Source organism: Triturus cristatus, chromosome 3_1 (assembly GCF_964204655.1).
Source record: "Triturus cristatus chromosome 3_1, aTriCri1.1, whole genome shotgun sequence".
NCBI lineage: Eukaryota > Metazoa > Chordata > Amphibia > Caudata > Salamandridae > Triturus > Triturus cristatus.
The window spans coordinates 1,078,470,338-1,078,495,919 of NC_140583.1; the positions used below are offsets into that span (position 1 = coordinate 1,078,470,338).

A 25,582-nucleotide genomic window follows, 5' to 3' on the forward strand; every position below is an offset into this window, starting at 1 on the left:
GGGAGAAGGAAGTTTGACGGTTTTAAATGTGCATGGCAGGTACGGCATTAGCAATTATGTATGTTATGGTTGAGGGGTGACAGCGGAGTTAATGATGCAGTCACGGGAGAGTGCATGTAAGGTATGAGTGGATTGTGGGTAAACCGGGGCTAGATACAGAGGGAAAGTACAAGTCTGAGTGAAGTAGTGCGGGGTAAACAAAGCAGCGGGAGAAGTGGTTCGAACATAGATATGCAAAGTAAAGTGATCTATACTTAGGTAAAAGTCTATTAATTAGAAATGAGGGACACAGTGGGTTTGAACAGTTGCACGAATGGTTGGTTGTAGGTGGGAGAAGCTAGTAGGGATTAGATGAAGGGGCAAGGGCAACATACGTTTGTTGATATAGCGCTTGGTATGTAGTTTGGGCGCAGGAAGGAAAAGAGATTGTTTAGTAGTACAAGCGTGACCAAGGGCAAGGATACTAGAGTGATTGGTTTTTTTGGGGGGTTTGGAGGTTTTCATTGGCACTCGCTATGAAGGGACTGATTATGGGGGAACATGAGAGGGTTGCATAGTATCATGACGTTTTGGAAAAAATGAATACTAACCTGAAATGTAATTCTGAATAAGAAGTATGTTGGTTGAGCTGTAAATGGTTATTGTTTGTATTGTTGTTTTTTGTAGTGACCCCTGATGAAGGGCGTTCATCGCCCGAAATGCATTGGGCTTTTTTAATAAACACACTGCCTTGGACGAATTCGGCATTTGTCATGTTCTTGCAAGAGGTCCGGAGGGGCACAGCGCGAACATAAGAAACATGGAAAAAGGCCTATTACTCGGAGTGTGGATTCAAATATAAAGTATGAATCAAATATAAGGTGTATAATGATGTAGAAAACATGTTGAAAAATAAGGAACTTATGGTTTAAAAAAGAGTAACACATGGCTGCCAAGTTAGCACCAGTTAGCAGTGCGACTATTTGGAGCAAGAGGACACCTCTTCCCTTGAAAAGGTTTTAAGTCCCACTTCTTGCAATTTGGGAACAGTAAAAGTACACTCTCACACCTGCCAGGTTCCAGGACCATATGGGCACCACTTGGAGCTTAGAACTCACTCAAATAGTGGCCAGCAGCAGGGTCCAGGGCAGGTCCATTTGGTACTGGTCAACGGGATAGATCAGGAATAGAGCTTCTGGAAGCTTGTTGTGTCCCTGTAGCTCAAACAGGAGGTCACCCAACTGACCCTTGGAGTCACTTATAAGGTTCTGGCTTCAAGACATGTAGGTCCAGTCTTTCTTCGGGTTCTTCAGATAGCAGGGAAGTTTTTCATCTGATTCTTCACAGGTATAGAAGTGATCTTTGAAGGGTGTTGTAGATGATACATGTATGCCCGGTGCCAGCCTGTGGGTGTTGGACACTCCTGACCACTCCCCATCAAACGGGTTGGAAGTTCCCAGGGGTGGTGACCCTACTCACCTTTGCAGCACTTCTTGTGTGTTTTACTTTAACTTGTCCCACAGTGTACTTCTACCTACATCCAACATGGCAGAACCCTTCTTCCCCTGGTAAACTCCCTGAATCCACCCAAAGATGAAGCCACAATAATGGGAAACCCTCTCTTGTGGTCACTCCAACCCAGTTCTAGGGCATCTCCCGCCTCCCACAGGGTTTAGAGCTACGCTGACTAGCAAGACAAAAGGGAAGCAGGCCCAGGTGTGAGCTACATCTGCCAGTGACAGGGTAGGCATCCTTTGGCACTTAGGATGGAGCTGGGCACACCCCTCCATGCCTTCCTGCTCAAAGAAGAAACCTATGCCCTTTATTTACTGTTTGGGAGGAGCTACGTTATGGAGTCAGTAGGAGAAAATTACATTCAGTATTAAGGATCAAATGCAGATATCTCAGCCTGGTAAGCTGACAGACAAGAGGCTACTTGTCAATGAAAAATATGTGAATTTTCTTTTACTTTACTTGGTAATAAAGGGATGGCTGGTAAAGGCTGATAACATTATTGTGTGATTGATACCAATCAGCTTTAACCAGCCTACAGGCTAGCGAGCCTGGGGCCACCAGATTGACATATGCAGTGTGCTGAAAGTGAATTTGGCTCATGTTTGGAAAATCTATAACTCAGCTTTTTATAGGTTTCTACTTATTGCTAGAAGAGCTTCTAGGATTTGATGGGCTTATTTCCTGGTTCAGTACTAATGTTTTTCTACATCTGTTTCTTTGTTGTAGGTGAGACTAATCTCTCTTGTATACCCTGTGCCAAACCAGAGATTCACAGTCTAGAAGTCTTGAGGTACCAAGTTTCCTTTGGCAGATAAATTCATGTAAATTGGTGTTGTGTGAAATGTCAAAGATAAAAGTCTAGAAACTTCGAATTTTTTTAAAAACACTTTGCCAGCTTCACATGTAAGATTCACATGCTGACATGTGGCTAATGGGACTCTATATTTCAGTGAAGTTAAACTTTGCAATTGGGGAAGTCAGATGAAGGAAATTTTGTCTTCCTTTGCCTATGGCAAATTTGCACAACTTTGTCTGATGTTGTGAATTAATTTAGAACTGTGTCCAAACCTCATGAAGACTTGCCCGTCTGAAGTCTCCGCAAGAATCCGTCTGCAGCTCTCAAAAAGACCGTTGCCGTTTTACTCAAGGAGCTATATCAGAAACACAGAAGTGCACAGAGTAACCACCAACCATTCTTGGTAAACATACTATCGTTTTTTGGCACTTGAAACAGAGAATCTAAGTTCCTCCCAACACTAGGAACATTTTTTCCCTCCAAAACGTAACCGTGTGCAACCATGGAGGTTATCTAAGGATAATTGAACTTTTTTGGAAATCTGCAATGATCTGTCCCACTTAAGTGAACCATGGTGCCAGAAACCTTTGTAGATTAATTAGTCATTTTCTTCAGTGGTTCCAATCACTACCGCATGTTGATAAGATATGCTTATAATAATCCATATTAACATGTAGAATTTCTCTTGAACATTTTCTCCTACCTTGTACCCTCTGATGTGTGTCTATGATAACCATTTATATTGAAGAATTGTCAATTTCATATTATATAATCTTTTTTACTTCCAAAAGTTCATTCTTTCAGTGGAAATTAGTTTACAAAATATAAATGTTTAGATTATCATTGGCCTGGACATTTCCTTTTGTATCACCTAATTGCAGAACATTTCGCATGTTGTTCCTGCATACCCCAGCTCCTGTTGTTTATTGTCAAGCTTAAGCTTGGGTAATCTACATGAAGGAGAGCCATTGGCATGGTTTGTGAATAAGAGAATTGGGACACTTTGAAACTTTGTATGTAGTGCATTAAGTTTTAATCTTCCTTTCCATTTCTTTCTGAACAATGCCTTCCTCATGATTAGAAGTGTGGGGAACAGCAGCCATCTCTCATGACGTCTAGCAATGTTTGGAAACTTTGCACCTGCAACATCTCCCAACTTCAGCAGTGCAAAGTTTGCCTGCTCCAGACTTGGAAAACCTACTATTTCTCATCATCAAGATATCCAGTCCTTCAAGAGTGGGACATCTTGCATCTGGCAAACAGTGAGCCCTAGAAAGATGGAACATGAGCTGAAAGTGGGCTAAAATTCCAGGACTATTTAAAGGGAGTGTGTTGGCACTCAATTGTGGTAGGAAGCAAAGTGGGGGCAAGAAGTAAATCTGGTGATCTGCTGTGGACTGGGGCTTTTCTAAAGCTTAGGGTCACCAGCACGGGGGAGAATGGCCAATGTGGCACAAGAAGAACTGAGGGATGGGACGGGGATCTGATGGGAGACCACAGTCCCTTACGGCAGTGGAAAGAGTTCCCCTGCAGCAAAGTGCAGCTTAAGTGGCCCTTATTTGTTTTCAAATGTTGTGTGAACTTCACACTTTATAAAAAAATTCCACAGTAGTGAGTTATTCGACTTCACAACTTCACACACCTACCCATGATATTAGAGTATCCCTAACCACATAGCATTCCCTACTGTCATACTGCGTTTGGGAGAGATCGGGCATAGGGGGCGCACATATTACCTCCTCGCTCATCTTCCTTGCCACAGTCATTACTGGTTGAGCAGTAGCTCCTGTTGTAAGAACATTTCACCAAAATTCTAGTTTCCCATCCCTTACACATGGTTGTCTTCCTCAAACCTCTTGCTCAACATAAACGGTAAGATCAGCCCTTCCACATAGTGTTTTATAGTTTCTGTTCCAAAACTTCAGAGCTAATTTAAAGTTCTTCCCAGACAAAGTGGTGTTACACACTCAGTTCTATATTAGTCCCTAAAGGTCCATCAGTATTTCATATCTTCAGAGAAGTGAGTCTTCCAGTTTTTGCACCAGATCCTTTAATCTGAGGAAGAATCTTTATTGTATCTATTAGATTTCAAAACAACTGTTGTGATATATCTGCAAAGAACAGAAATGTTCCGTAAGGTGGACAGTTTATTTGTTACCTTTGGTCTGGTTGTTAATGATTTGAAATCATCCAGCTCTACACTGAGCAGGTGATTTAAGCAAAACATTTTACTGGCTAATGAAGCTCTGGGTAGCGAGGTGGTTAGCCCAGTGCTGGGAAAAGTGATGAGAGGTATTGTTACATCTTAGGGGGCCTTTACAAGGGTCGCGATTAGGGAGATCTGTAATACAGCTACGTGGTCCTCTCGATACACAACTAAGGACCAATGTAGGTTGGAGTTGTCTGGGTAATCCTTCTACACATTTTGTTTTTTCCGTATTGAACGCAGGCATGTAAATGTGATTGAAAATGTATTACTCCAAGTCCAGATCTTCCTCACCACAGTCAAACCTTTCCCCATCTCACTTAGCACAATTAGAGGTCGGTATCATTTTTATTTTGAGGCTTGTTAAGAAAATTAGAATATGGAATGGGTGGGCTTCCCTTTTATGTTGAGGAAGAGGAAGAAGAAGTTGGATATATTGGAGGGATAGGAAACTACAGTGCTGGAAATCTTGCTTGGAATCTTCTGTCCATGGAAGCTAATGCTCATCTAGTAATGACTGCGGTTAGGAAGATCTGGGTTCGGAGTAATAAAGATTATTGATAAGTAATCCGGGCATTATTTGTTGTTTCGGAGTCTCAGTGATAGAATGCAAAAAGAGATAAAAGTGACTTAAAAATGTTACATGCCAGGTTCTCCGGCATAAACAGTGCTTAATTTAAGCCGATGGTTTCCGGTGAGCATGAGCACTTAATAAACAACAACAGCACTTTTCATGATTACCAGTTAAGGACACATTCACTCAAGGGCAGATTAGTGATTTGCCCAGAATCACAGGATATTGAGCCGATTGCCAAGTCTTGAACCTGGTTCCTCAGCTCTGAAGTCGGCAGCTCTGGCCATTGCACAGCATCCTGTCCCCACTTTAAGGGTTGGTAGTTGGTTCTGTTTTAGACCGCGCTAACAAAAGAAATGGGCGGGTGCAAGCTGCCTCCTGAGGAGAGCCCTAAAACGTATTTATTGTCAATTAACAATTGGGCATAAAGCACTCATCGGAGTCAAATTATGTATCATATTGTGGCAGCAAGAGTGCATCGAACCATCAGTCTCAGGCAGAAACAGCAAAACAAAAACAAATCTGCCAACAGGGTAGTAAAAGAAGTAGAAGACTTGGGCACCGTTAGCAGAATGACATTTCCGATTCTGAATCATGTCTGTATTGGCTGAGCTCTTAATGGATTTTGTGAAGACAATGAAGCAAAGAGAAGAAAAGGAGACAGATAAACAACTAGCCACGAAAAATAGATATTAAAGCCGATCCAAGAGGAACCCCCTGACTTCTGTCTTTATGCTTCTGAGCAGTGGTAATGCTGCCCCTCCCCTCCCCGCCACACACTAATGGATCTGTAGAGTTTACCGAGGAGAGGACAGGCTGCACAGCCCTGATCTCAGTTTGAATACACGCTATGATGGTGGGGGACATTAAGGCCTCCTCAGCTCACACAGTCATTCATATTCCATGCAGGTGGAGCAGTGGTAGACCTGGATATGGCGACCCAGCTCTATCTGCATACTTCGAGGGGTCACATGACTGCAGAAAACGAGCACTAATCTCACAATGGAATAATGCACTTTTCTCTCTGCATCAGTGAGGAAGTTAAGAAACAGAGTAAGAGGCATAGTCTGCACAAATTAAGAGTAAAAGTGTCTGTGGCACTGTGACATCATTTTTTTGAGAAACAGTGGAACAGACAAGGCTTCAGGGGAAAATAATTGAAACAAGAGCTAATCCATGGCTGTCAAGAAAAATGTAGGTATCAGTAGGAAGCCTTTGGCTGGTAAAATGTAAAAAAAATAAAAAATAAAAGCTAAGTCATTTCAAATATAACAAAATTGATCTATTTGACTCAGTTCTGACACGTTCATTTTTAGTTTCCTCAGCTAAACTCCAAATACAATAACTCAATGATCCCCAACCGCCAACCTTCTTGTACTCACCCCTTACTCTCACCGCCAATCAGCTACCGCGCCCTTCCAATCTCTGCCCAGCTAGAGTCTCTAGCCATTTACTCGTTCTCCCATTGACTCTCCAGTTTCTGAGAATATATACCTTTACAATGCAGATTTTACTCCGCAATACAATCACAAAGCGGTCGTTACAATGACTGCGTTGTAACCAAACAATGCCATTACTACTCGAGTCATTACATCGACTTGCAGTAGATGGCGCTGTAACATTAGAAATGTATAATTTACTATTCCAACTCCAGCCTACGTAACAGTAGGGAAGGTGTTGAAATAGTAAACTATACTATTCCTTATGTTAGCGCGCCATCTACTGCAAGTCGACATAATGACTTGAGTAGTAATGGCACTGCGTGGTTACAACGCGGAAGTTGTAACGACCGCGTTGTGATAGTATTGCGGAGTAAAATCCGCGATGTAAAGGTTGTTTCCCAGTTTCTATATTGAAATATCCTTTTACCCTCACCCTGTTTTACACCCCTCTGAAGACCCTCCAAACCCCTTTGCACAGTCACCATTTACCTCCTTCCTCGCCCCTAGCCATTCTCTCCCAAGCCACAATGTCACCATGCTCGTCATTATGGGTCACAATGGGTCACAGCTATGCACCGTGGCACAGCTTTTGCGACCTCTGGCCTCAGATGTGGCAAAATCAATGCCAATATCACAGGGTCGGCTTCGCCCTTTAAGTGTTGGGGCTCCTCCAATCTTTTCTGTCCGTTTTGTGTTATAAGAATTGCGTTGTATTCACTATTAGTGTAATCAAAAAAGAAGCATGAGGAGCTAGAACAGTTCCTTTACAGGCACTCCTGATGAGTAAAATAAAATACCTTTGAATGTATACTGTGTGCGTGCTAGTGAGAGCCAGGGCCGGACTGAGAACCAAAACCGGCCCTGACAAAGTGCTTGGCCGCCCACCATCCCCCCCCCCCCCCCCCCCCAGGGGTTGAGGGTGCGGCCGAGCTCTTCACCAGGGCCGGTTTTCGGCCGATTTTGTTACAGGGCCGATTTTACAGCTATGCTGCAAAAACGGCCCTGTAACAAAAACGGCCCCCAGGGGCCCAAAACCGGCCCCCACCCGTGCGGCGCACCGGGGGATTCCCCGGTGCCCGCTACGGCCAGTCCGGTCCTGTTGAGAGTGTGTTTTTGTGAGACAGCACGTGTATGGATAAGCATGTCTGTATGTGTGAGCAGCATATGTGAGTCTGTATGTGAAACTGAGTGTGTGGGAGAGATAGGTAGTGAGTGCGAATGAGTGAACTTGAGGGACAGATTTATCAAGACTTTGTGCCAGTGCAGTCAGGCAAAATGAAGCAAGCTGGCACAAAGTAGGGAAAAACTATCCTCTTTCCAGCGCAAAACATTTTATGGCACTGGAAAGGAGCCTTAAAAAAGCGCAAACTGTGATTTTACTGCTTTTCCCTACTTTGCATCATGGAGGAGTTTCGTTGGTGTTATCTGGGTGTTCCCATTCTAAAACCAATGGGGTTTGACACAGACCCATATCATACAATGCTTTGCACCAAAAAATAATTCCTCCTTGATGTAGGTGTAAAGTCGGAGAAATGTATTAGTTTCTCCCAACGTTTCATACTTTAGATGTCTGCTGTACTGTGCAGCACATATCCAATATATGAAACGTTTTAAAGTTTGTTTAGGCCATAGGACTCTGCACACTTTAGTGCACACCAGTGGTAAAGTGCTTAGGCTCGACCTTTTAAACCTGGTAAAATTAGCAAATAACTAATTGGCACAGTTAATTTATTTATAAGTCCCTTGTATATGGTGTTATATATAACCAGGACTTGTAAATGAAATGCTACCAGAGGGCTGGAGCACTCATTCTGCCACCCATTAAAGTATCAATGCTTGTATGTCAACCCTAAGGTAGGCCCTAAATGTCCATAAGGGAGGGTGCAAGGCATTTAAAGTAGGGCATGTATACTTATTGGTTTACATTCACTGACAGTGAAACTTTCCAAAGTCACTTTTCACTGTAGCAAGGCAGGCTCTCCCATAGGAAAACACTGGTTCCATTATAACTACTGATTGCTTAACTTCAGTTAGAGAGTAGCTAGAAAACTTGCACATAGACTCATATTAATTATAATTTAAAATTCAACTGACTGGTCCAGTCCTATTTTACATTACTATCTGTAAAATTCCACTTTTAGAAATTTAAATTTTCCTGCCTAAGCCAAAAGGGGCCTTTTTGCCAGTGTCCAGTGCCACCTGATGCTGATGGCTTCCCTGTGTGAGATGTATATTGCTCCCAAACAGTGAACAAAGGGCTGGGGTGTGGTATATTCTTTTTATTCCTTGAGCAGGAAGGTCTGGAAGGCTGTCCCCAGCCCCATCATGAGTGCCAAAGGATGCCTACCCTGTCACTGGCAAATGTAGGTCACGCCAAGGCCTGCTTCCCTTTTTTTTTGCTAGTAAGCTTAGCTGAGCTCCATGCCCAGTGGGAGGAGGGAGCTGCCCCCGAACTGGTTTGAAATGACCACAAGGGAGGGTTTTCCATTATCATAGCCACACTTCTGGGTGGATACAGGGAGCTGTGGGACAAGTGAAAGTAAAACACAAACGTAGTGCCTCAAAAGTGGGTAGGGTCACCCCTGGGAACTTACACCCCATTGGTTGGGGAGTGGCCAGGAGTTTATGACACCCTCAGACTGGCACTGGACATAAATGTATCATCCATAGCACCCTCCTCAAAACACTCCTGGACCTGTGAAGAATCAGAAGAAGGGCTGCCCTGTTGCCAGAAGAACCTGAAGAAAGACTGGACCTATTTGCCTTGAAGCCAGAACGTTAGAAGTGACTCCAAAAGTCAGTTGGGTGACCTCCTGTTTGAGCAACAGGGACACAACAAGCATCCAGAGGCCCTTTCCTGAACTGCCTAGTTGACCAGCACCAACTGGACCTGCACTGGACCATGCTGCTGGCCTCTATTGGAGTGAGTCCTAAACCCCATGTGGTGTCTAACCAGGCCCTGAAACCTTGGCAGGTATTAGAGTGTATTCTTCTTGTCCCTATAGCACAAGACGTGGGACTTAGAAACGTTTTGCCCACTTTATGCCTTCAGAACCGATGGGGACCAGGATTGCTGTTGAAGCCGCAGCCCTTGACATCGAATTGCCGGTTGACCTCAGATTACCAGTTTGCCATGCTAGAGGAGATCTGACTTCCACAAATGTTTCTAAGTCTGACTCGAGGGTTCATCAGGACCCACTCTGAGCAACAGCCCTTCAATGTCAAGGCCTTTCTGGGCACAGAATCATACTTCACCCGCTCGAGGCTTTCCCCCCTTTGTCGGTTACTGCACTGAAATCCGGTTCTTCAGCAGACTGCTATTGTTGAGCCCCCCTCCAGATCCTGCTTGGAATCTGCCCCACCAATGACTCGCTGACAACCACTTTTTCTCCATAAAATTTTCTAAGATGGTAAAATCTCAATCATAGTTAGCCTTAACGTTTTACATTGTCCATGTCTAGAGTGACCAGATGACCACAGTTGGCACTTTAATCTTTTTGGTTCTATTTTTATTTCAAACACAAAAAATCATGTTTTGCTTAACCGGGTATTGCTTAGTTGGATTTTTGTTGTTTTGGTGTCATTTTATTTCTTACAATTTGCTCTATATTCCTAAACTAATTTAGGATTTTTCCTATGTTGTGTTTTCACTTTATTACTGTTTGAGTGCTGCATAAATACATACACATTGTAGTGAAGCCTGACTCCTTTATGCCAAGCTGCCGAGCTACCAGTGGGAGAAGCACAGATTTGGTTAGTGACTTTAGAGGTTCACCCTGACAGTGATTGTGATTATTATTTGGGGAGGGTTCTCCCCCTCCTCAACTAATGCTATCATTTTTTACACTCACTCATTGTCACTCTCTATAACCCAATCCCATTCACTCTAACTGACTCACCTCCCAGCTATTGCTTTTACTCTCACTTTTTCTCATTCACTCTGATTCACTCATTCATTCTCCCTCAATCTCAGTCACACACTCAATCACGACTCACTCATACTTTCTCACTCACACTCACTTGAACTCAGTTTTCCTCTAATTCTCACTCATCTGGCTAACTCATTCTCACTCACAGATAGATTTTCTTACTGCTGCTCACTCTAACTCATATTTTCTCACACTCATTCCTATTCATTTTGATCCACTCACTCTCACTTGCAGTCAGTCTTTCTCCCACTCAGTTATTCTCATTCACTAACTCACTCATGCTCACTGGCATTTTGGGTCGCATTTACTATGGAAGAATAGTGCAATGCAGAGTACCAATCAAAGCTGATTAGCTGTTTTGCGCTATGGGAAGAGAGCATTAGCAAAACCATGTCTAATAAGATATCGCATTGCTGCTCTCTTCTGCGACACTGGTGCCTAACACAATACATACACCTTAGTACCCTGGTGCAAAGTGTGTTTGATGTTTAGTATAGGTTTTGTACTGGAAAGATCTCCTTTTTTTTTTACAAATTAGTATGCCCATCAAATCGTTTCAGCAAAAGAAGTAAAAAATCTGGGGGATAACATGCAACAGATGGCCATTTCTCACAGTGAAAATTAATGAGTTCAATTGAGTTAGCAAGAGAATGCGTGAGTGTGAATTAGTGTATGTGAGTGTGAGTGATAATGTGGAATTACACTTACAAATCTGCCATTGACGTACATACTGAAGGTAATTCTTGTCTTCAAGAGGCACAAAGAGCAAACTGTTGCGCTGGCATACTGGAGGGTATTTTTCACATTAAAGGCACCTGTGACAAAATAGTGGCAATCTAGAGCACACTGAAGGTTATGCTTGGCATCTGGGGTCACTCACGTTTAAATGCTAGTGCTTGCTTACTGGATGCAATTTTTGGTATGGGGTACCTACTAAAAACAGCTGCAATGGCACATTTAAGATAATCATTGACGGGGGCGTGGCTTGACGCCAAAGGATGATGGCAGCCAGGCCGCGATCTCCGGAGCGACAGCACAGACTGACGATGGTTTTCTACAGGCCCTGCAACCTAATGTCTCCCTAAAGTGTGAGTCTATCATGTAGAACCACACGACGACCTCCTGATGGCTTTCGGCGCCTACCGCAGTTGAGGAAACACGGCAACTGCCATTTCCGATGCTGCCTCAGAAACGGCCGCCATTTTGTGAGGCAGCGCAGAGATGTCGTGCTTCAACTTCCCTGCTGTTTCTCTCTTCAGAGATAAGTGCCTGTTTAAACGCATGTTTTGAGGTACATGCCTACTTCGTTTGATTTTTTTTTATTATTATTTTTCTCTGCATTTACCGTTCTTGGAGCATCTTTCATGAATAATGCCACCCTGAAAAGTCATTAAGAAGTCTATTTTCTGTTTTTCTTGCATTTAGCCACCTGCTCTTGTTGCCTAAAAATACAATCCATAAATAATTCTGCCTAATATTGAACTCTGGACAGCCCTTTGATTTTTCACTCGCTGTTCACACCGAAGTCTGCCTTATCAAGGACTCTATATTTTTATAGTATATGAATATCTCTTCCCTTTTCTCCCTAATGTACTTTAATGCAGGGAAAGAAAGAGAGTTTGCATTATTATTTAACAGCCTAACCCGCATGTTAGCTTTTTTGGACTCTGTCACCAAAGGAGTTATGTTCTGGATAATCAGACCCTAGTCCGTGCTTCGGTATTCTCTGGTTTATTGTGGCTGTCTCTCCCTTAACGAGGTTCCTGAGTCTTTTTAAACCCTGTTCTCGTGTAGCATATGGGGAGACTTAGACGGCTTAATTCTTCTGCTTCATCTCCGACTCGTAGATTCATCAAGAATTCCACAGTTTTTTCAAAGTTTGCAGCAATGGAGTCCTCCTCAACCTCTCAGTCAAAAATTGGCGCGTGTCAATCTGCGACTTCAACAGCAACCAATCTGGTGAATCCTATCAAGGCCAACTCCAAATGTCTCAAAAAAGGCCCACATTCTCCTGCTACGTCACCACCTCCTGTCTCGCTGGACCTGTTGTTGGAGGAAATACGCCCTTTAAGACCCTTCATGGAAGAAACAAATACCAAACTTCAGTTTCTTACCGACAGGTGGTCCCAACTGGATGAAGGGCTTCTCGCAGTGGAGCAAAGTGTCTCCTCATATAACGAAAGTAAAGTGGTCACTCTTCAGTCACAAGTGTCTTACTTGCAGAAACAAGTCGAAGGTTTATAAAATAGAAACAGAAGGAACAATTTACGCATTTATAGTTTGCTGGATGACACGGAGGGTACAGATCCTCTCACTTTCTTCAAAAACTTTCTACCCAAAGTGCTGAATCTACCTGAAGGTTCTAATTTGAACATACAACGCGCTCATAGACTAGGTCATCAACATGTCAACACCTCTGCTTCCAACCGCCCAAGGGGTGTCATTTTATATTTCCTTCAATATACAGATCTTCTTAAGGTTCATTCCGCTTCCAAATCATCAACACGCATTTCCTGGTTGGGTCATCATTTGTTTTTCTTGCAGAACTATGCTAGAAATACTGCAGACAGACATAGACAGTTTCTAAATATGAGACCTGATCTTCGTGCTCTTGGAGCTAGATATGGCCTTTTTCATCCCTGTCTTTTTAAGGTCACATACAGGAATAAGACAACCTTGTTTGAAGATCCAATTAAACTGAAAAGTTTCCTCAATTCTTGTAAAATTAAAACTACGGATACCTCTGGCGCTTCAATCTCTCAGTCTGGTTGAATACGTATTCTTGATATTTTGTTAATGTTAACCCTTTTGTATGCAGCTTTGATGCTTTTCTTTCTAGATCCCTCCCGTTTTTGATGTTGGACTGTATAATGAACAGTATATTATAAGTCAATAACCTGTTCTTATCCATTTTCCTTCTTAGGCATCCCAGTTTATGTCTTCCTCATTGTCCTGCACCTTGTCAAATCCAGTCGTCCCTGTGTCCCGTTCTGTGAGATCTGGACGTACCAGTCTTCCATGTGGTTTCACCCCCCCCCATATCCTCCTTATTGGATTTTCATAGGAATGTATTTTTGTTTTCTTTGTTTTTCTTGTGTCCTCTTATTCTTCCAATTTTTTGTTGTTTTTTCTCTACTCTTCCTCTTCTCTTTTCTTTTCTTTCTTTCTCTATTTGCTCTATCATTATCTTTCCATTTCAGATACTTTTCTCTGACTCTTCATCTCTGATATTCTTCTTCTTTTTCTCTTTTTCATACATTGTTAAATTTTTTCTCAACATGATGTTGTGGTTTATCATATATCAAGTCTACATTATGTGTGGTCCAGTTCAATTTGTTCTCTCAATAGTTATTATACGTCATTGATTATATTGTTACTTGGACTGTTCGAGGTTTGCATTCACCAATCAAAAGGCAATGTGTGTTATCACACTTACCTAAACGGAAGGCTGATATAGCAATGATTCAGGAATCACACTTCACGGATTCTGAAAAGTTATAAAGGGATTGGGTTGGTGATGTTTTCTTCTCTCCAGGTGATTGTAAACGTAATGGTGTTATTACATTATGCCACAAATCTCTCCATGTTAAGCTTGTATCTCAAGAGAACGATGATGTGGGTCGCTGGTTATTCACGGATTTATTGATTGGGATGGTTCCACTCTCTTTGTTCAATATTTATGTACTAACTGCAGGTGATTCCCTTTTTTGGTCTCACATTGCAGAAAAATTGATTTAGTGCTCTCATGATAACCTAATTTTGGCAAGAGATTGTAATCGAATTATAGACCCCTTCATTGACCGCAACTCCCCAACTTCCTTTACATCTTCTAAAGCTTATAAATCTTTCCTACATTCCTTCCAACATAGGCATTTAATTGACGAATGGAGGTTATGTAATCCCACCCTGAGAGAATATACTTACTTCTCCCCAGTCCATCAAACTCAATCATGTATTGAGCACATTTTTATTTCTCATAACATCTCCCAATCCATACAATTTGTGGATATTGCCTCTATTTTGATTTCTGATAATGCCCCTGTTTCCATTTCCTTAGACATACTTAACAAGCCTTCTGTTCCTAGACGTTGGCGATTTAACAACTCGTTGTTACTTGACCCTGTTTTCACCTCATCATTCACCTCTTTTTTTGAAGAATATTTCAGTTTTAATGAATCAGACACTCTCCCTTTTCACATCATAGGGGATGCTTTTAAAGCTGCTGCCCATGATTAGATCATTAATTACGTATTAAAAAAACGACATAATGCCCGAAAAATTGCCACAGATCTTTTTGCAAAGATAAAGAGATTGGAACACTCCTACTATGCTCCTAAATCGAAGGGTTGCTTGACAGATCTCATAGCTACTAAACATCAATTCAATAAGGAGTCTACTGAGAATGCGTCTTTGTACCTGCTCAAATCCAGTGCAAAATTTTATGGTGGCCAAAATAAATCAGGTAAATTATTGGCACATTAACTTAAAGTTAAGAAGACAAATTTTACATTGAATCTATCCTTGACGATCAGAAATTACACAAATATAAAGATTTGGAGATTCTACAAGAATTCTATACTTTTTACAAATCCCTATATACACCAGAAGCTTCACCTACAGACGAATCAATTTTGGATTACCTTTCTTCTAATGAAAAATCTTTTGATACTCACTTGGATTTTGATTCATTGGAGCTTGATTTTTCATTGAAAGAATTACACACTGCTTTACTCACTTTTAAGAAAGATGACGCTCCAGGCCCAGATGGCTTTACTGTCAAATTTTTTTCACATTTTTCCCAACTACTTCTTCACCAAGCTACACAAACTTCTATATTGCTTTTTGCAAACGGGAACTTCTTCAGGTTCGTTTTTGGAGGCCCTAATTTGCATTATACCCAAAGAGGATAAAGATCCACATTTATTTAAAAATTATAGACCAATTTCATTGGTGAATATAGATGATAAAATCTTTTCAAAATCCCAGGCCTTAAGATTAGAATCCTTTCTCCCTGGTCTCTTAGGTAAGGAACAGTCCGGTTTTGTAAAAGGTTGTTTCCTGACAGACAATACGCAACTATTTTTTTACATACTCTCAAATTCTCTCACTCTTCCGAATCCTTAGCGGCTATTGCTTTAGATACTGAAAAAGTACTTGGTAGAGTCTATTGGCCTTTTATTTTTTGAACGCTCAAATTTTGGTCCTGAAATTGATAATTTAATTTCTCTTCTATATTCAAATCCTAAAGCGGCAATATTTGCTAATGGCCTTACCTTCTCATATTTTAATCTGGGAAGAGGTGTTAGGCAAGGTTGTCCCTTATCCACTTTTTTGTTTAACTTAGCTGTAGAACCTTTTACTATCTAAACTTTGCCAAAATCCACAGTTTTATGCTTTTACCTCTGAGAGCACACATACTAAGCTGGCAGAATACGCAGATGAAATTTTGTTATTTCTCTTGAAACCACAATCTTCCCTACCCACTTTCCTTCATGAGACAGAAGCTTACTCCTCTGTCTCTGGTTATAAACTCAGCAACAACAAATGCGAAATGTTACCCTTAACTAAATTTACTTTTAAGGATGATTTTAAAATACATCATTTCAAATGGAACACTAAACATACAAAATACTTAGTCATGTACTTCTCTGCTTCAATTAAATGGTCGAACTCCATTAACTTAGATATATGTTCCTTAAAAATATCTTCCCTAATTGACAAATGGCACCCTTTATACTTGGCTTGGTGGAGAAGGTTAGACACAATAAAGATGATGTTATCCCCGATTGTTCTTTTTACTGTTTCTAACATTCCAGTTGCCATACCTCAAACGTTTTTTTAAAAACATTGATTCCTTATTATCTTCTTTTCTTTGGAATAAAAAGAAGAACCCGTATGTCATTAACAAAACTTATTCGACCTAAATTGGAAGGTGGAGTCAATTTTCTCGATTTTTCTACCCATCATAAAGCTTTTAATTTGCGTCAATCATCTCATTGGCTAATAGGTTCCTCGTCGGATTCTCCTCCTTGGGTTATTCTTGAACATTCATATCTCAGTCCCTTCTCCTTTCAAGAGTACCTACCATTTACTCGAAAGCCTCTGAATTTATCTACTCCTATCGTTAAACACACAAAGTATTAGATACATTCATACTAGATAACGCTGCTGACATGAGATCACTTTTATAGTCCTCCATATGGCATAACAACCACGTAATGATTAAAGGTAAACCCATTTATTGGAAATCATGGAGGCAGAGAGGTATTCTGTGGGTTCCCCAGCTAATTCAAAATGATGAAGTTATATCCTTTCATCAAGCTAGAACTATTTTTGATTTTCCTGTCTCATTTTCCAATAAATATCAATTGCTACACAATGCTTTGAATCTAGCTATTAATCAGTCTGCTCTCACTCCGGCTTTGTCCAATATTACCTCCAACATCACTTATGCTTTTCTAAGTTCAGGTCCCAAAGCATCAAGTATCTATACCTGTTTATGTAAATTGACATATCCCAGAGATAAGACTAAAGTGGAAATGGAATGGGAACGTGATTTAAATGTTAACTGGTCCACTCAGATATGGAACAAGATTTGGTTTCAGATTAGGAAAACCTCTAGAGCAGCTAACACCACCCAGACTATTTTCTTTATTTACAATAGCTTACTTCTTACCCCCATTTTTTACATAAGATAAAGGATGATATACCTAATACTTGCTGGTCATGTTCCTCCACAGATGCAGATTTAAAACATTTACTTTTTACTTGCCCGTTTGTACATGACTTCTGGAAATGTGGTTGGAAACAAATCACCCTAATCTTTCAATCTTGGGTGTCCTTCTCTTTTGCCAATATCTTTTTGGGTTGTCTTTATGATGATTGGTCTCAATGTCCTTTAAATATGCAAGTTTTGGATTTACCTTTGGGAGTAGCATTTCAGCAGATTACCAAACATTGGAAGAATCTGTCTGATCGCTCTTTCCAAGCTTGGTGGTATGCTGTATGTCACAACCATAGATTGGACACTGCTTATGTATATCCAATGTCTTTGGCTGTAAAACGTTTAAATCTATGGTCCCCAGTTACGACATTTATTGATTGTCACGCTAAGCTTTCACATGCACGCACTACTTCGTAACAAGAGGTTTTAAAACCTCCTTCACATTCTGTTTTTCTGCTTTTAACATTCTTTATATAGATTTATTAGAAATATGCTGTTACGTTCCTGATAAATGACCAGACCTAATTTATATTTTTGTATTTTCCTCAACCTCCTCTTTTCATTTTTTACTGATAATGTAAACACTCATTAATGTACAATCATATGTTTTCATATCATATTGTATATATATCCTTCTTGTATTTCATCTTCTTTTTTCCTCCTTTTACTTGAATAAACTTCACTCTTTTGAAACTTAAAAGAAGATAATCATTGACATAAAGGAGGATAATCATGGCTTACATGAAAGGGATCCATGTCACAATGCCAGTATGACATGCTAGAAATACATTTTGACATAAAGGTTACACTTGGTGTATGGGTGACACTTATGGCAAAATTCTGGCACTGGAATATTATATCTACATTTTGGCCTAAAGGGGCATCTATAGTGAGCACCCAGGGCAAACTGTTGGCCCTGGAACGATATAGGTATTATTTTAGTAAATCAAGAAAGGCACTAGGAGCTGATTATAAGGTCCAGCACCCACATATCATAGTTATGCAGAAGAAGGATGATGATTCTTCAAGAGAGACAAAAAAAAGGAAAAAAAGATAAGAAGCAGTTGGTTGAGACCTGGAAGCTGATCGACTGGATTCGGGGATCCAAGTGATCAGAAGTGATTGTCCACACACACACAGATGGGTGTCATGCTTCATCATCGAACTGCTTTTCGTTGGGCCTGCACTGCAATGCGAGGAGTCTCTTTATTGTAGATCTTCTGATTTTAATCTGTAATGATGACTGCAAGTGAAGATGTAAGTGTAGTGTAGTGTGCTAAGTAATTTAAAAAAGTCTAACGGGTACCGAAGACTGCTTTAATAAGGAGGTCCCCTTGACAGCAGTAAAAGCTAATAAACCAAGACAGTTTCAAGAGAAGTGACGTAGGACCAACATGCTTCATGCCTTATGGCCCAACTGGATCTTAGGTATTTCTTCAGGACCAGGTAGTTAACGTCTACCCTACACCTGATTGGGAGCAGAGGTGTATAAAGTGAATGTGCTCAATCAAAATGTCTCATCCCTACCTGCTACGGTACAGTACAGTGAATTTCCGATCCAGTTGAAGTAGCAACAGTGCCCCTTAGGATTGGGCAGACGACCGCGCTTCGCTGCGGATATAAGGTGGTCCCACATGGTGATTTACCCTTGACCTAAACTCCTCTTTCCACCTGGAGGTATTTTCTACACATGGGCCACCCATAGCACATTTTCGGCTCTCCTCTGTGAGTGCCAGGTTTCATTTGCATGGCACACCATGAAAGGACTTGGATATATAATGAGTAATCCTTTCAGAGCCTGTGGCTTTTTAGCAAATGTATGTGAAAACTATATATTAAAATAAACTATCTGCCCCCATTTTTTCAAACAATTCTGATTGGGAAAACACACACTCCTCAAAGCGTCCATAGTAGAGGTCAGGCTCTCTTGCATTGCTCTCTCACTACTATTCAGGGCAAGTAGCATGGCCTACCCATTTCAAAAGGCACTAGTGGCTATTCCAAGAACAATCTTTAGGTTTTGTAAAATAAATAAACTCAGCAGTGCTCAATGTTCCATCTTCTGATTAAATAAAATGTTATCTAAAAAACAAACCTTTGTAAACAAGTTGTTGAAGTGTTTTATTATCGTGTATACATGAAAATGAAGTGCTTGAATAAAACCTTCACCCCGTGCTTCACACGATTGATGGTGCCTTTACAAATGATCTTAAATCAAAATGCATTCATAGTAAGGAATAATGTAGGCCAATAGCACAGTTCATATTGTATATATGGACTATATGATAGATGTGCACATAAATACTAATATTTTATTAAAAACTCCTTTTTCTGTCCCTATAATTTATCAACTCATTTTTCATTGCAGTACACACTGTGAATTATTAAATCAGGAAAGTTTGTGGTTTAAATAATTAAGGTCCCCTGTACTGTTCTGTGTTTTGTGGCACTATATTCTCTTCAGATAAATACACAACTTTTCATGTAACACAAAGACACATGAATAATGCACCCCTGGCAATAATGTCAATTATTCTGATGTCAACTGGGCTCAGTCCATGTGACACCAATTCCTTCAAAGATTGAAGATCAAACCTCATATCATGTCATTGCCCATAATGCCATTATTGTTCGGGATTTGAGATGTTACCTCCTATGTCTGGCACTTTGGTGAATCAATGTCCATGATTGTCATTCCATGCTCATTCTCATAGCCTGATTACGCACACATCATATCTCCTCATCTAGCCTTTCCCTCTATTGACTCTGATGCCTTGTAATCACTCCCCAACTTCTCATCCAGTTTCACATGCCCTCCACTTCCCCCTCTGTCACGTCCCACATAACCAGGTCCACTCTTTGTAAAGTTAAAGCAATAGACATCATTGGGACGCATGTCACATATACTTGAACGATTAAAGACACAGCTCAAAAACAATGTGAACAATAGGTCTCGAGAGTTGTGCGCTGTAACACTCTCAAACAGTTCAATGTTAAGTCATGCATGGAATTGCTACCTTGAAGGATGCGAGGACAAATATATTCTCACAGCACCATGCACACGACACAATAAATGATATTGACAACACTTTTGAGGATAAAATCGTGTTGCAAGTTTATGGATCACATCTTTTTCACCCAACATAGGTCGCCAGTATATTCTTTTCTTTTGCGTCATGCTACTGACAAGTCAGAGCAAAGCCAAGGCCAGTCTGGACAGATGCCCAGGATCCCAACTGGCCTTTGAGGGGTTAAGAAAACCATTACGTCATCTGAGGCCCCACCGTAATGGATTCCCTGCCCTGAGGAATTCCTTTTTGACTCCTAGATCTACTATCTGGAGGCATTTGTAGTTGTACCAAGCTTTCGGATCGCTCTGTAACTGTGACTTGTGATGCTAAAAGAAAACTATACCCAAAAAGCCTTTACTATTTAATTGTTTTAATTATTTATAGAATGTTGGTATTTACTTACTATTTTATGTTGTTTTTCTTTTTACAGGGTGGGCAGGCGGGGACACTGTTCACAAAATAAGCCACAAAAGAGTCCCTGTCCTACTTGTTGACCCTTTAGAAACCCCTTGTGGCCTTCACCCCACCTATTCCTGATGGTGTGAGGCAATAAGCAAAGGAAACGTTTCTACACTACTGGCAGCCCTATTGGGACACCCTGACCATCCTATTCTAGCAGTGGATGCTGTCCCCTTATGTCCTGCAGCTAACCTGGCTGGCTGCATAAACAACGCATACTTAGAAGTAGCTAACATCAGTAGTCCAGCAAACATTAATGTGTCAAGAATTTCGAACCCGTAACCAATTACCTTTTGTGATGCAGCAAGTTTCTTGCAGGACTGCCTTGGGTTTCTGCTCTTCCCTCCCACCCTCTACTTCCGCTATTAGTTTTATTATCAGAGGATGATGCCTTCAGCATGTGGCATGGAGGACAAAAGGAGAAATAGTCGCTGTGTCTTGTTTCAGCGGCCAGAGCTACCCACTCGGGCGTTGGGAATGCGGGTTCGAGTCTCGGCGTAGTCTCAACAGCCCGTGACTTTGGGTAAATCACTTAATCTCCCGTCCCCATGGACAGCGCCCAGATACCCTCACATAAACCGCGCTATCTAAATACATCTACAAATAAGTTGCAACTTGCTCTGGGTCACATTTAGAGCCATTTTGGTTTAAAATCTTCCCTACCTGCGGTTGCCTTGGTACTCCCTCTACCGATCTGGTATATTTGTTCCTTGCAATGGTTTGCATTCTAGAATGGATTGCTGGATGTACAATACTAAAACGGAGCCCACACAAGCTTAGTCAGGAAGGTAGTATATTATTGTCTATGCATGTTGCAATACATAGAATTTCTTCCTATTTACTTTGAGATACGTCTCTTCTTGCTGTTCTGTTGTCTGTCACCTTGTTCCGCTACTAGATGAATCAGTCTTGTGTGATGTGCTCGATGCTTTTTAAAAACAAATTAAAACTTTCACTCTTGTTAACAAATTATTAAAAATTATACTGCTGCATCCAAATCAAAGCTTTGATTCCTGTTCCCGAGATAGACTGTGCAATACAAGTACTTTTCAGTTTATGCTATGGTCGCGCTCGTTAACCAAAAATAGTTTAAATCCCTGATCAAACTTAAAACGCAAAGACAATGTTCACAAAAAGAATGTTTACAGTTTGGTCTCTTTTGCTCTGCCAGCAGTAATCCTAGCAGTGGTCCGGTTGTAACAATAGCTTTTGTCTTTCCTTTCTTTGTTACAGGATAAGATCACCAGTGGGGTACGAGATACCCGCAGGAACAATTGAAAATTTGATTTGGGTGTGATTTAAAAGGAAAACCGTGTCCAAAAAGGCTGCCAAGATTTGAAGATGTAGGGAGATCCAGGAATAGAGAAATTCCACAAGATCTCCATGAGGGAGTCCTGGAGGATGTGACCACTAACTACCACCGTGCAAGCTAGGGACACAACACTAGTCTTTCCATTAATAACAGTATTGGTGCTCGTAGCTAGGTCCAAATGATGAGAAGAGGGTGTCTGAGAGTTGTCCACATATTAATGGGGAATCTGACAACACTAAGGAGAGACTAAGAGTGGGTTAATAACTTACAATGATAGGAGCAATGATTCCCTGACACTATGCATGCCGCACCCATCAACCATTATCCGTTGCCCTCAGAATCATGCCCACATTGCTGTTTTGCGATCATGAGGGTGACATTGAAGTGAAGGTGTCCCATATGCAAAGGTGTTATTCTTTAAGTAGATATCTGATAAAGATTTATGTTGGAAAGGGAATTTCAATGCGGAACAACTGCTCCTTCGTTCTATATAGACCCAACGTGTTAAGTGGCTTGCGGGAATATCAGCCTCGCATGTGACAGGGTAATGGAGTGGGTGACAACATGAGTCTTTGTCATGGTGATTGTTGGGATGAAGAAAGGTCCCCTAAACACCTCTAGCAAGTGTCTTTGCCTTGAGTTCACTATAGCAAGCTCTGTGGCACAGATTGCAACCCATATAAAAAAGAAGGGCGCTGTGGTTTGGAGGGACACACCATGTGCACCTTCCTTACTAAGCATGGCACTGTCTGCTCACTGGGCTATAGAGTACTCACAAGAGTGACAGGGATACCATTGTACTAGTAAGGTAGGCCTTTCTACCTGTTTCTCTCAGTCCGAGTCACATACCTGCCTCTCCTGCACTATTAAAATGTGTCTGCCAGTCCCACTGTATCTGGTCCTTCCCCTGCACTCATGGGTCATTAAATACATGGGTGCGTAGATTACAATTGTGTAGAGGATGTGTGTGTGGAGAGTGTATGTCACATGTTGCAGCCCCAGACAGCAATGTTAATTGCAGGACATTCCAGAGATCCTTTGTCGAAGGCCAAATATTTGAGTATGAAGAAGAGGAGAGAGGTCCCCGGTGAAGCTATGGGAGTTTCCGATGATCTTTTCTTCTCCATTGGCTATTGGAAAGACGACCCATCACAGATTTACAGGTAGTTAAGTAGGGCAGAGTCCTTCTGACTGCTATGGCCTAGGGTGAGCACCTAGCTTGTATGGATGGAGGGTTTGTGATTGGACCATAGGAAAAATCTATGCAGCAAGATTCACCAAATCATAAGCAGCATGAGCTGAGCACACCCTTCATCAGTCTCGTATTGGCACTCCCACAGCTTGCCTGAACCAATGTGCACAGGTGCACTAGTCGTGGACGACAATCACATTGGCTGGTTTGGGGCAGAAACATGACAATCCCAGTTTGGTGGGCTATGCCATCGAAGTGGCATTTGAGTGACAACCAATGAACACTGAATATGCTTCCTCCACTAGCAAGAATTAACACAAATGGAAACATATAGCCAGGATGGAACTGTTCTTTGGGCGTTGGTGCATTCCCTATTATCACCAAGGCCATTCTACCCTCCCCATGAACATCAGTCCACTAGACTACCACTGAGATCTGTCCCAGAGGAAAAGCACAGGCGGCTTCCAAGAAACCACCAATGGGTTCACCGAATGTTGAATGTGATTTAACCCCTTCAGTGCCCATGACGAGCTGGACTCGTCATGGGCCGCGGTGGCGCTGTGCCCATGACGAGTCCAGCTCGTCATAGACCCCGCCCGCTAATGCAACGGCCGGCACTGGGCGGGGAAAGGGGCGGGCACTGAAGGGGTTAATACCCTCTGTTATGAATGTACAGCATTGTGCTGCATAAGTAAAGTACTTTGGGGCATATTATCAAGAAACAGCGTTAAAATTATCGCGGCGATAATGGGCATGATAATATTATCAAGCCCATTATCGCCGCTTTAGTGGCAGTTTTCTGCCTCAAAAGCGGCAATAATTTTAACGCTGTGCTTGATAATATGCCCGTTATCTTTTACAAGACAAAGCAGTGACTGGACATTGATTTGCTAATTGCTTTGTGATGGTTTGTTGTGTTCTGAGTTTCTTACCCCTCCCTGAGTATGCCTCTGCGTCACTACTCTATGGTTCAAATGCTAAAGGGGTGTATTGGGTGCTCAGTTTTGGTCTCAGTAGTAGAGTAAAGCCTCTGGACACCAGTGTTAAAATGTTCTGTTTGTGTCACTGTGAGCTCGCTAACCCCTGATTGCACAGGGACTCCTGAAAAAGTTCCACAGTGACTTTGTAATAATGACAATGTGTCCTTTTATTTACATAAAGCAGTGATCATGGCACTCATGAATGTTTGTTCTCTCGTTATTCCTTTCCATCAGACACCCAAGAGTAAAGTTGGTGATGTCAAGACCAGGGGCAAAGAAAAACTAGGTCCTCAGTCTACCTGGCAAGCACCAGAAGAAAACATATCCGCTGAAGAGGAGGGAGGCTAGACCAGGCAGAAGCTGAGAGCATAACAGAGGGTATGACAGAGCTGGACAAAACATGCAAGGAGATCAGATGAGGATGGAGCTCCGGTTGGCTAGGAACAACGGTCAACAGTGGTGTCTGAGGACCGTATCTCTCATCACCGGGTTCTGCAGCTGCTCCATCAACCTGGGTCAAGCTCCCACAAAACTGAGGCTTGTCACTGCACCCTCTGTTCCACCTTCTCTTCATATAAGCGTCCAGCAAAATGATCAGCAGCAAAGAGTTATACTCGCCCTAGACACCCCCGAGCCTTCTTGTGTGGCCCTGCTCCCTCAGTGCATCACCCTGTTTGATTTCTATGAGGACATGAGCATCTGGTTGCTATATAAGAGGTGTTCTAAGGGGCCTTGCAGAGGTGGTAGCAACAGTCAAGACCCATCCGAGAGTCACTGGCTGATGAGCATCAGGATGCCTGCTTCCTCCTATCCTCCTTGGCATCTGCTATGTCTGCTCATGTCCAAGTCCATCTTGTCCCACTCAAAGTCTTTCTGAGCCCCATTGCATCTTCCACTTCCACCCTCCAAGCTTCTCAGTGTGTGGTACTCCTCAGGAAATGTCTGCTCCTTCTCTACAACCCACAATGCCTGCAATGAAGGAGGAGCTCCATGTGCTTCAAGTATCAGATGAAGAGGACGGGCAAGAACATTTGCTCTCAAACCAGGATAGGGGGGTTGTATTTTAATGTCTTTTGGAATATTTAGGCTTTTTGTTGAACTTTGGCTATTACTTTGAGGCTTTTGGACATTCGGATGGACTTCTGCATTAGACATTTTCCTTCCTTTCCTTCATTTTCCAATTGGATAGGCAATTTCCAATGATGCTCCCAGTGTGTTTATTTCTGTTGCCCACTGCCCTCAAAATTGACTCTCACTTCCCAGACTCGGGCTGTATTTAGGTTATTTCTTGCATTCCAAGGAAATTTGACTATATGACTTTGCATACCTTTCCTGGAACACATAATCCATTTCTTCATTTATTTATTCATTTTAAATGTAGATAAATCTTTATATTTGTTTAA

The 25,582-nt window shown here is 41.7% G+C and overlaps 1 long non-coding RNA gene across 1 annotated transcript; it reads left to right on the top strand.

Moving 5' to 3' along the window:
• LOC146861558 (uncharacterized) lies at positions 1 to 25,582 on the top strand. Its single transcript, XR_014979273.1, has 3 exons — positions 1 to 39; positions 2,221 to 2,284; positions 24,414 to 25,582. It is a non-coding gene; the product is annotated as an uncharacterized LOC146861558 (long non-coding RNA).